The sequence below is a fragment of the Sus scrofa genome, chromosome 9 (genome assembly GCF_054392235.1).
Source record: "Sus scrofa isolate SSC_HxYL_T2T_F1_AM1 chromosome 9, Sscrofa_HxYL_maternal_Yorkshire_Landrace_v2.0, whole genome shotgun sequence".
In the NCBI taxonomy this organism is placed as follows: domain Eukaryota; kingdom Metazoa; phylum Chordata; class Mammalia; order Artiodactyla; family Suidae; genus Sus; species Sus scrofa.
In genome coordinates, this window is record NC_139391.1 from 7,722,827 (window position 1) to 7,735,889 (window position 13,063).

Sequence of the window (13,063 nt, forward strand, 5' to 3'; positions counted from 1 at the left end):
AATGAAAACAAAAGAAAAGGCTATAATTACGTTACATTATGCCTGAGTTAAAATGCACAGAAAACGCTGATGAATAAAACACACTAGAATTTCAACATCAGTTATCTGTATGGATCAGGACTGTCAGAATTTTTATTTTGTGTTTTACATTTTCTGCATTTTTCGGGTGCTTTTTCATGAAGAGACATTATTGCTATAGTCAGAAAAAAATAACTAATACTCTCAAATATAGCTGGGCTTGCTCTGGGGTGCCGTGGAAGCAGGGCTTGCAGTTTTCGCCTGGCCACCTCCTGTCGTGTCCTGCCCTGGACTGGCTGTGTGGCACCCCCACCTCCCTGTCCCCACTCCCAGTGGTTCTCCTGGCCCTCTGGACTCTCTACACAGGGCCCTGTTCCCAGAAGGCACTTGGGAAACTTCAGAAAGCTAACGGCCTTCTGCTAGGAAAGCCATACAAATAAGGGACTCAGGAGTAGGCAAGGGACCCCAGCACACTCGCACATAGAAAGACCCCACGGTTGCGGGTCCACGGGAAGGGGCAGCCAGCAGCACTGGGCTGTGCCAGGCTGGAGCAGATCTCTCTTCCTGATGGCACTGCAGTCGGCCACCAGCCTGGATGACCGAGTTCTGAGGAGCCAGGGGCAGGATGTGTGGTCGCGTGGTCTCTGGACAACGCCATGCGAGAGGCTGCAGTCACCGAGTGTCTCCTTGGTGCTCCTTGGGCTGCCGCTTTGCGTACCATCATCTAACCACACGGCAAGCCCACTGGGTCAGTGTCTCGTTTTACCCGCACGAAACTCGGGCCAGAAAGACTAAGCACTGGGTCACAGAGCCCGTTCCTAACGGAGGTGCTCTTCCCCGCTACTGCACGGGCTGTCAACATTGTCTACAGCTCTTCGGCTCCCTGTTGGGTAAAATGGCCTGTCTCTCATCCTTGGCCTTGCTGAGGCCCCGTGGATGGTTTGGCTATGGCAGGTGATGACACTTCCCCCGGGGTCGTGGAGAAGGACTTCTGCTCACATCAGCGCTCTGGGATGGCAGAGCTGGAGGTGACAATTGCAGAGGCCCTCCTCCCACCCCCCAGCCCCGGCTCTGGTGGGCTGTTCGGGGCCCTGAGAACAGGTGGGGTCTGTGTGGCCTTGAAGACAGAGAGGGGACCCTAGAGAAAATTACATAAGGCACATCTTTGGTCTCAGGGCGGGGTGAGCTCCTGTGGCCAAACGCACTGTGATCAGGAGCTGGACAGGACAGTCAGGTTTCCCCAAAAGGGCGGTTGGAGGTCGTGACCACAGAGGGCCTTCCTGTCCTTCTGATTCTAAGACTCTACAGTTAAGGCTTTTGGGGGGCAGTGGTCGGGCAGCGGCTTGGTGCCTTCTCCTATCTGCTCAGATGCTTTCAGAGCCTTGCCTTATGCCTCAAAGACGTCATCATGGGCATCCTTGCCATGTGCCAAGAATGGCACTGGTGCTTGTGTGGCTGCTGGTGGGACTTCTCCTGAGGCTCACGGAGATGAGGCCCTGGGGGTCAAGGTGGGGCACTCTGAACTAACTCAGGAAACACTTCCTATCACTTGCTGGGGAGGAGGGGCTGCTGGCACGGGGTCAGAGAGGGACCTTGGGTGGAGACAGACGGATCCTTGACGCTGAGATAGAGGCCACACAGCAGAGGCGGGAGCCAGAGGAAGGGCCCCTACTCTGAGAACACGTTTCAGGGACTTGGCAGGGCTGGTTCTCTCCTCCCTCAGTTTCTCCAACAATCTGCAGGGCCCAGGCTGGCGGCCTTAGAATAGCCAGGGGGTTGCCCAATCTGCCTGCTGCCCAGGCCCCAAACACACTGAGTCATGGCAGCCCAGCTCTGGTTGCTGGACCTCAGGAGAGGGTCACAGCTGCCCCATGTGGCCTGTTGGGTAACAAAAGAGGCTAGCGGTTTGTGTAACCTCTGGGCTTCCTGAAACTTCAAGTTTCTTTCTGAACCACAGCCCGTCTTCCTCTTTGAGGGTCAAGCCGGGGGTTGGGGAATAACCACAGGCCACATTCATTTATTCATTCAATGGTCATTTGCTCACCAGTCCTCTCCCGTCCATCCCGGGCTGGGGGGACCCAGACATGCCCAGGGTTCTGCCCTCCTGGGTTCCGTCACTCAGGTGACAGTACCACCATCTACTCCTGCAGCCAAGGCAGAAATCCAGGCATCAGCTGGACTCCCGCCTCACGGCCCCCTTCTATTTTCCTGTACTCTCCCGCTAAACTTTTTGTTATCTTGTAAAACCTCCAGTTGTCTATCTTTCCCTTCTAGACTGTGTCTCTCTTGTTTTCTGCCATATTTTTAGCACCTGGCAGCATGCCTGCCCCTTGGGAGATGCTCATTAAACATTATGGAAGGAATTAGTAAGTCCCTTTACTTCCATTTCCGTAAGATGCCTTTGGTCCATACCCTTCCCCCTCCCCGAGCCAGATCTCAGCACTGGCTCAGAGCGCGTCCTCCACCTGAACTATCGAGCAGCCTCCTCACGGCGCTGCCCCCTCGGCTCCCCATCCAATTTATCTTCCGTGCTGCAGCCAGAGTGCTGATTGTCAAGTGCCCATCTGTCCTACTCAGAACCCTTCCTGGCTCCCTGTCCCTCCCAGCGACAGGGCCACATTTCAGGGATGAAAACCAAAATTCAAGTAGATAGGGCTGATCACGCCACTCTACTGCCTGTGAAAATGATCAGGAAGACACAGAAATACCCAAACTGGCCGTGATACTACGTCACTAAAGATAAGAGACGATCGGGGCAAAATACGAGGGAGCAATTGCACTCACCACATGGTAGAAGGAAAGAGATTGAGAAACAGTCTTGGGTGACACATCACTTGCTCCTCCCGCTGAAACAGAATCGCATGTGTCATACTGTGTCATTAACTGACCCTGGGCCTCCCTCCCCCTTTATGGTCAGCTTCTTAAGGAAAAGAGCTGTGTTGAATTTGTTTTGGTGTCTCTGGCACATTGCACAGGGCTTGGCATGAAATCCACACTCAATACCTGTTTGTTGAATGAATGTATGAATCACAGCATTAAATGAATGAGTAAATGAAGAACCGGTGGTTCCAAAGTCAATAAACAGACGGATTTCTGCTGCCCACGCCTCTCTCTGGGACACGGGGGCAGCACTGACTCGAGGCCCCTTTGGCCATGCCCCAGCAACGCAAGATTGCCTTCTGAGCCCATCAGAGTGGTTGAGGGCATGGATTTTGGGGTCAGCCAGGATGGAGCCCTCATTCCATTCGTCGTTAGCTGTGTGAGCTCGGGCAAGTAATCTAACCCCTTTGTGCCTCCCCTTTGTCACCTGTAAAATGGGGGTTGTAATGACACCAACCTCAGAGGGTTGCTGTGAGAACTAAATTTACATGTTTGAGTAAATTTACTGTGTACATATATGATGTGTGTGTATATACACACACATAGAATGCATACATATATGTAAATACATCCATATGTATATACTCTATATGCTAACACTATGTATTTGCATCTCGATATTGTTATACATAGAGCTATAGAGGGTAACATTTAAGTTCCAGCTATTATTGATATTTGTGATAATTCCCTAATCCATCCCATCGGCTTCTCTCCTTTTGCGTCTACAAGGTCCGTCTCATAGTGGATCGAGACGGCCGCCGTTATGAAGCAATGCAGCCCAAAGCGGAGAGGGGCAGCAGGTGCCTGGCCTGGCTTTGTCTCTGCCAGGACAGAAACAATCGACCTGGGACCTGTGAAAAGATCCGACACGCAAGAGGGAGAAAATGGTTATCTCTGAAAGGCTTTTCCTTAAGGAAGAGAATAAAACTCGACGAATACTCTGCTTGGTATTCTAAAAACACGCCCACACCCCAGGAAGCATTGATGGAGTGGTTCTTTGCTGGGTGCCTCCCAAGCGGGCAAAGGATGCGAACCTACAGTTCATAGAAAGGGAAGCACGAACGGCTCTCAAACAGAAAAAGATGCTTGTCTCATTCAAAAGAGAAATGCAAACCCAAACTAGAGCAAAACATGATTTTTCACCTGTCCGACTCGCAGAAACGCAAGAATCTGATATTACAGGGTTGTGAGGTCCTTGTGAAATCCACTGTGGGGATTTTGCTTTGAAGAAGTCACTCCTCCTTCCCTTTCTGCTATGTTGTTTCAGTGGGATTTCGCCTCCATTTCTAGGGGAGCCCTGACTGCCTGAAGCCTATTAAATTTCTCATCAGCCACAGGAGATCAAAAATTGGGCAAGCCACTTAGGAACTCTGAGCTTTGTTTCCTTGTCTGTAAAATGCAGACAATAGCAGAGACCCATGGAAAGCAGCCAGCACAGTGTCTAGCACCTAACCAATCAGTGACACTTGTACCGACTTCAGTAACTGGATACATATGAAGTTAAATATATGTGCTTGACAATCTAAAGGCTTATGTAGAATTACAAACTAGGCCTCCACTTTCTAAAGCATTATAGATGATAGCAACAAGAAAAAACCTAGACAGTATAACAAAGAACCAAAACCAAAGCAATAAGGAAGCACAAAAATAAAGAAGTAAAATGAAACTACATTTTAATAAATAGATATAACTAAATTAAGCTTGCTATTGAAGGCAGATTCTCATGGTTCCTTCTTTTTTTTTTTTTTTTTTTTTTTTTTGGTCTTTTAGTCTTTTCCAGGGCTGTACTCGCAGCATACGGAGGTTCGCAGGCTAGGGGTCTAATCAGAGCTGTAGCTGCCAGCCTACACCACAGTCAGAGCAACGCCAGATCCGAGCCGCGTCTGCAACTTACACCACAGCTCACGGCAACGCCAGATCCTTAACCCACTGAGTGAGGCCAGGGATCCAACCCGCAACCTCATGGTCACTAGTCGGATTCGTTAACCACTAAGACAGGACGGGAACTCCTGAAGGCAGATGCTCATAGTCTCAGGTTTAAAAACGAAATTCAACTAGATTATATTATGTTTATAAGAAATACTTCAAATGCACAGAATGTCAAAGTGTATTAAAGATATTCACATAAAAAATGAGGTATGAGTATTAAAAGGGAAAAAAATGGAGTTCCAGTGCGGTGCACTGGAAAACAAATCTGACTAGGAACCACGAGGTTGTGGGTCTGATCCCTGGTCTCACACAGTGGGTTAAGGATCCAGCATTGCTGTGGCTGTGGTGTAGGCTGGCAGCTGTAGCTTTGATTCCACCCCTAGCCTGGGAACCTCCATATGCCTCAAGTGCAGCCCTAAAAATCAAAAGGAAGAAAAAAAGAAAGAAAGAAAAGAAAAGAAATGGGGAAGAGATCTTAAAATAGGAAAGGACTTTCTAATTATCACTTCAAGTCCAGGGGCCATAAATTCAACCACAAAAAATAATAAAAACTTCTACAACTAAAAAAAGAAAAAGCTAAGTAAATTCAAAAGACAAATGATACATTGGGGGAAATCATTGTTAACTCAGATAACAGAGGGGTAGATAATCTTCCTAAAATATAAAAAGCCAATAGGAACCGATAAGCCCAATGACCCAATAGAACAATGGCTAAAGGATGTAACAAAACAAGAAATGCAAAGAGATATTAAATGACTTTTGTTTTTAATTTAAAACATGTGCTCAGGAGTTCCCGTCGTGGCGCAGTGGTTAACGAATCCAACTAGGAACCATGAGGTTGCGGGTTCGGTCCCTGCCCTTGCTCAGTGGGTTAACGATCCGGCGTTGCCATGAGCTGTGGTGTAGGTTGCAGACACGGCTCGGATCCCGCGTTGCTGTGGCTCTGGCGTGGGCTGGTGGCCACAGCTCCGATTGGACCCCTAGCCTGGGAACCTCCATATGCCGCGGGAGCGGCCCAAAGAAATAGCAAAAAGACCAAAAAAAACAAAACATGCGCTCAAAGAGACATGCAGGCGTTCCCCTGTGGCTCAGTGTGTTAAGGATCCTGTGTTCTCCCTGCAGCAGCTCCGGTTGCTGTTGTGGCACAGTTTGGAAGCCTGTCCTGAGCCTTCCCCATGCTGCAGGTGCAGCCCAAAGAAAAAGAAAAAAGAAAAAAAGATGGAGAGAGATGCAAATTCAAATGCACCAAGACATGATTTTGCGCCGATGAGACTGGCAACATTGCTAGAATTTGCTCTGATGGTGTTCGGCTGGGGAGGAGGACGTGCTCTCGGACCTGGCTGGTGGGAGGGAGGGTCAGTTGCTACAACCCTGATGACCTGCGACTCGGCAGCGGTTATCACTTCACAAGGGCACAATCCTTTTGATATAGCAGTGATATTTCTGTGAAATGTTCCTTCGTGAACAAAAAATCTGTGCACAGTTAGTCATTGCAACATTGTTTGCACGGGTGAAAACTGGAAACAACCCAAATGTCCAGCAACCGAGGACTGGTGAGATAGGTTCCCACACCTCTGTACACAACAGGATCCCCCGAGAAAGAATGAGGAAACTTGCAATGTACTAGTTACCAAAAGCCCCCAAGGTACCATCCAGTGATAAAACGCAGAGTCATGGGTACTGTGTGCTACCTTTTGTATTTTTTAAAAAAGAAAATAAGTAGAAATATTGGTATGTGCACAGAGAAACTCAAGGATACACAAGAAACTAATAAAACCACCTTCTAGCCTAGGGGTGAAAGGAGGAGTGGGAAATTGGTAGATGAATAATGGAGAATGGAGGGAGACTTTGCATATCTTTTGCTCTTGTTTTATTTTGTTTTGTTTGTTTTCTGTCTTTTTAGGGCCGCACTAAAGGGCATGTGGAGGTTCCCAGGCTAGGGGTCGAATTGGAGCTGTAGCTGCCGGCCTACGCCACAGCTCACAGCAACGCCAGATCCTGAACCCACTGAGCAAGGCCAGGGATCAAACGTGCATCCTCAGGGATATCAGTCAGATTCATTTCCGCTGAGCCACAGTGGGAACTCCTTTTCCTGTATTTTTGTTAAACATGTACATATAGTACTCATTCCATTTTTTAAGTAAAAATCAAAAAACAGAAAATCTACATTCAACCACAGGCAGGAGTTCCTGGTGTGGCTCAGCAGCAATGCAGGCAGCCCTGCTCAGTGGGTTAAGGACCTGGCGCTGCTGTGAGCTGTGGTGTGGGCCTGGCAGCTACAGCTCTGATTCGACCCTTGGCCTGGGAACTTCCTTTTTTTTTTTTTTTTTTTTTTTTTTTTTTTGCTTTTTAGGGCCACATCCAAGGCATAGCCTGGGAACTTCTGTATGCCTCGGGTAGAGCCTTAAAAAAGACAAAAAATAAAATAAAAAATAAAATAGGCATTCACTTTAATGAGCTGAAATGTAGAAAAAGAACGGAAAAGCAACCTCAAGGTAATTAAAGGGAAGAAAATAATAAAGATAAAAGCAGAATTCCTTAGAAACTCTAGAACTGAGAAATAAATTTGAATGCATTTTAAACAAGCCAATAGGCATTCCTGATGTGGTGCAGTGGGGTCAGCGGCATCTCTGCAGCGCTGGGAGGCAGGTTCGATCCCCAGCCCCGCACAGTGGGTTCAAGGATCCATCATTGCTGTGGCTGCAGTGTAAGGCGGAGCTGCAACTTGATCCCATCTGATCAGGCTCAGGTCTGCTCCCTGGCCCCGCGGAACACCACATGCCAAAAAATAAAAGTAAAATCAACAAGCAAACAAAAGAATTCCAGAGTATGTTGTGTACAATCTGTCGTGACTTGGCTTTGGCAGTTTATCTACTCTTCGACACGGCCCCCCTATCCTGAGCCTTCTGAACTATGGACCCCTTATCATCTGAACCAAATAGATTAGTTTAAATAAAATGTCTGAGAGAAAGCTGGTTCTATGAGGGTTTTTGTTTGTTTGTTTTAGGGCCACACATGGAGGCTATGGAAGTTCCCAGTTCGGGGTCAAACCGCAGCTGCAGTTTCCGGGCACAGCCACAGCCACAGCCACAGCAATGCCTGATCCTTTACCCAGTGAGCGAGGCCAGGGATCGAACTTGTGTCCTCATGGATAATGGTCATGTTTGTGACTGCCGCGCCATGAGGACAGCTCCTCTGTGAGCACGTGTTCATTGCTTACCACTGGCATCTGCCAGTCACTTCCGCTTGCTATTTAAGGCCCATCTCAAATGCTGCCTCCTCCAGGCAGGCTCCGTGGATTCAAGACCGAGGCCGGCGGAAGCTCTGGAAGAAGAGTGAATTCGGCGCTGGGGGCCGCGTGGAGGAGTGCTGCCTGGGAAGCGGGCCTTGGAGCTGCTCAGCGACGGAGAAAGGCTCTCAGCCAGCCGAGGACAGAGCGCACCGAGGGGCAGGGGCAGGGGCAGGACTGCGCGGGGCACTGCGGGACGTCACACATGACTGGGCTGTGGAGGGCCGACGGGGGTGGGGACAGGAGTGTGGAACCATCCAGAGGGCTGGTCACAAAGGGCCTTGAAGGATGCCCGGGGGGGCTTACGCTCCCCTCCTGTGGGCGACACAGAGTGGCCAGACGTTTCTGAGCAGGACCGCGAGGTCCTGACGGCCGCGGGCCGCCTCCCCACCCCCATCACGACCAGGGAGGGGCTCGCAGGCAGCTCCTGGCACCTCCCCAGGCACCCGGGGCTTTTCTATCCACACATGTGGCCCAGCCCCCGCAGGGGCCTCCGTGGTCAGTCTTTGTGTCTGCACAGTGGCCCTCTTTGTCCCCAGCAGTACCCGCCCTGCCCTGCTCTCTGCCTGTGTTACAAAAAGCACCAGTTTTGCAGAGACCGCCCAGGGCTCAGATCTTGGCTTCACCCAGGGGCGTCTCTCTGTGACCCTGATTAAGTCTGTTCGCTTCTCTGAGCCTTAGTTTGGGTCCATGAGAAAGAGCTGACTGAGGACTCAAACCCGTGGCGAGAACCAGTCTGCTACCCAGTGCTGAGAGGTCAACAGCCAGTGATGTCCCCACGGACCCTTGCCCACCCTCAGGCTGTTCCCTGAGTCTCCTGCTTACACCCCCTCCTCATCCTCTCCACTGCCTGGCCAGGGGGCCACCATTCGCCCATTTCACAGATGAAGAAACCAAGGCCTGGGGCTAGGGCTGGCTTCACAGGTATGAGACCCACGCTTTGAAGGGCCCTGAGCTTGATTTAACACTCTGCTCTCCTGTCTTGAGATTACTAGGGTTGTTTTTGGTTTTGGTTTGGTTTTGTCTTTTTAGGGCCACACCTTCAGCATACGGAGCTTCCCGGGCTAGGGGTCAAATCAGAGCTATGGCTGCTGGCCTACGCCACAGCCACGGCAATGCAGAATCCAAGCCGCATCTGCACCTACTCCACAGCTCACGGCAACGCTGGATCCTTAACCCACTGAGCAAGGCCAGGGATAGAACCTGCATCCTCATGCATACTAGTTAGATTCGTTTCTGCTGAGCCACGACAGAGACTCTGAAATTTCTGGGTTTTGAATGGGGCAGGGGGGTGGGGTGGGGGCTGCATTTCCATTTTGCCCTGGGGCTTCCAAATTATGTAGCTGGCCCTGCTGGTAGAGAGGTGGAACAGAGGCTTGCCTAGGCCTAGACCAGGCTTGCTGTGTCCCCTGGGTGCCTGCATCCTGGCATGCCAAGAGCCAGAGCTTCCAGGCTGCATTTGGCATCAGAGGCCTGGCCCCTGCTTGGGAAATTTGAGGAGCACAGTTCCCGGTCGGTGAGGGAGGCAGGGATGGTCCAGGCCGATGCAGCAGTCCAGAGAGCAAGCTGGAGCCAGCCCAGCCCTGTGTAACCAGAGCCACAGGGTGGGTCCAGGAGCCATGGCTCAGCCATCACTCCGGGAACTTGGCAGGGCCTTCCTTCGCAGCCCATTGTCGTTCCAGGGCCAGGGGACCTACCGCAGACTCACTGTGTGAATTGGCCATTCACTCCCTTTTCGGAACCTCAGTTTCCCTGTATGTAAAATGATAATGACAACACCCAGCTCTTAATCTGGTAAAGATTAAACGAGATTCTTTAACGCAATGACTAGCACAAAGGCTGTCAGTAAATAGCGTTCTTATCCATTCACTCTCAACAAAGATTCATGGAGGCCTCCGGGTGATGCCGAGTGCTAGGTGTTAACTGATCCCCAGTCCTGCCTGCAAATAGCTCCCCAGCGGAGGGGGACATGGACATGGACAGTGATAAGAGTGTGCTAAGTGATGAGACAAAGGGAGGCAGCTGTGGGGCAGCTGAGCTGGGCCTTCGAGGCGAGATGGGGAGATGCCAGGAGACAGACAGGGCCGAGGGCGGAGAAGCATCAAGGGCATTGCAGGCAGAGGGGCGCAAGTGCCAGGCAGGAGGCAAGCGGGGGGCCCAGCTGGAGCGAGGCAGGTGCACAGCTCGGGCTCGGGCTTGGGTGGCCTGGGGCTGGGGTAAGGGACCCAGCGCTGAGCCTGCTTCTCCTCCTTGACCCTCTTCCTAACGTCTGTGCGCCACCTCCCCACCCCCATCACGACCCCGGAGGGGCTCGCAGGCAGCTCCCCCAGGCACCCCAGGGCTTTTCTGTCCAGCCATGTGGCCCAGGCCCCGCAGCACGGCCGGACCAGAGGCAGGTGGGGCGGTGGGAGCCAGGCTTTGTCTTGAGGGGAGTGGGGCCATCAGAGGGGGTGAGGCTGCCGATGGCCGGGAGGGGCGATGGAGATGCCACCCCAGCCTGCGAGGGAGGCCTTGGAAGCGCATCATGTCCAGCGGACTGAGGAGGCCGGAGCCAGGCCAGGGACTCCACCCCCTGCATGGATTCTCAGAACGGCTTTTCTCAGGGGAGATGAGAGCAGCCAGAGAGGGAAGATGAGAAGGTGTGAGAGCGCCAAATGCCTCCTCAGGGCTGGAGAGACAGGAAGCCTCCTCCTATTGTGTGGGGAGAAGCACCCCTGAACTTGCCCTCCCCATCCTGACCTACCGAGGCTACTGGAGCCCTGCTCCCCGCCTCCTCGCGTGGTGCCCCCTCCTTGGAACCTTGCGTGTCTGGATCTTCACCACCAGCCTGCCTTGGCTGCTTGGTTGCAGGGAGGCTGCTTGCATGCACCCATCCAGCTGGGCCTTGTTTGGGGCTTGCTATGGGACTCACTGGATCAGTTCCTGGCCAGAGGGAGGGTTCATCAAACTCTTACAAGGAAGGAGTTCCCGTCGTGGCGCAGCGGAAACAAATCATGAGGTTGCGGGTTTGATCCCTGGCCCCACTTAGTGGGTTAAGGATCAGGCGTTGCCATGAGCTGTGGTGTAGGTCACAGACTTGGCTCAGATCTGATGTGGCTGTGGCTGTGGTGTAGGCCGGTAGCTGCAGCTTCAGTTCAACCCCTAGCCTGAGAACATCCATATGCCACGGGTGGGGCCCTAAAAAGCAACAAACAAAAACAAAAAACAAACTCTTACAAGGAAATGAAAGTTACAAAGATGCAAGCAAAGGAGCTCAGACTGAAGTGGGATGGGTCTCCTCAGCCCCCCACCCCCAAGCAGAGGCGACTCGGCTGGGGGCTTTGGAGCCTGCTGGACCTGCTGATCTCTGAAGTTCAGCAACGAGAGTGTCAGGGGAAGAGAGATGTCTGGAAACCTGGACTTCCAGCCCCTCATCAGAGAGGAATCCTGACCCTTCGACCCTAGGCCACTTGAGATGATGAGCAAAACCCGGAAAAAAGAACCTCAGATGGCCCAGGGAGAAACGGATCATTGTGGCCATTTTATAGAAGAGGAAACTGAGGCTCAGAGAAGCATCAAAGGACATGAGGCAAGAATGAAACCTGAACTCCAGGTGAATCCTTTTCCTCTGTGCCCCAGGCCCAAGCCACCCGTTGTGGTAGCTCAGACACTGTCTCAGGGATGCCGTTTCTAAGACGGTGAAGTGAAGGAGCTGGACCGGAGCAGGAACCCTACTTGGCTGGAGATTGGTATAGAGCCCTGGGCCCTCATTTTGGTATCAAAGGAATTTTAACTCTGGGCCTGAACAGCAGTTACAGTGGAGGTCTGATGGGAGAGGTGAGAAGGGGGTCGACTGGGGTCTCCAGTGTCTGGGGGGTTTCCCCACACTGAGGTCCCCAAGGCCCAGACTCCATAAGTAGGGGCCACAGGGATTCATAGCTCCTCAGAAGCTGCCTGGACCATTGGACAGTAGGCGGAGGAGGCTGGACAAGGAACCTTTGTTCCTCCCGGGTGAAGGTCTCTGGGGCACTGCTGAGGCGGCTCAGCCTCACAGGCCGTGTTTCTACCCTGCCCCTGGCCCTGGCAAGGCTGCGGCCAGGCCCCAGTCAGCTGATGTGGAGCCCAGCAGGACCCGAGGTCCCAGGGCCCTGGGCAAGCTCCTGGGCCACAGAAACAGACCCCTTGTGCACCTGCCCAGACGCTGACTGTCCAAAGCTCCACATGGAAGGACACTGGTTGGTGGGAGTGGGAGTGTGATTGCCTTGACTCTGCAGCAAGGGAGGCCCAGAGAGGGGCGGCAACCGGGTCAAGGTCTCCCAGAGTCAGTACTGAAGCTCCCAGAAGCCGCACTCCTGATGTCTAGACCAAAATGGGGGAGGGGGGGCTTCATTCATTCATCAAACATCCAAGTACTGAGCAACTCCTGGGACCTCTGGGACCAGGATGAAGAAGGCAGAGAGAACTGGTCCCTGCCCTCCTGGAGCTCCCAGTCCAAGACGGGGACAGACCTAGGGTCCTCAGCCACAGAAGCCATCGGATCCGTGCTAAGGGCAGAGAAGGGAGTCATGTGTGTCCTGGAAGAGTCTGGGAGAGCCGCTCAAAGGGAGAGCTCAAGATGCTGGACCAAGAAGAGCTGGGTGTTCAGGAAATTTCTAGGGATTCTTTCTGGCTGAGATTAAGCAGAGAGAACCTAGATGCGGCTCCCCCACTCTCCTCTTTGGAGCTGCAGCGTCAGGACCGGAACGCCTGCACTGCCCCCCTCCCCAGGGCAATGGGGGGCCAGAGCTCGGAGCCAGGTCCCTGGGAGTAGCGGGCACAGGTTCGCGGGCAGCTCTCGCAGTGGGCAGTGACAGGGGCCACAAAGAGCAGGCCAACTTTGCGTCTCTGAAAACCTCTCACCATCCCGTGTGCGGAAGCCCAGGGAGCCCCGGTCCCCGGGGCGGCCCCTCCCCGGCGGCCCCTAACCCG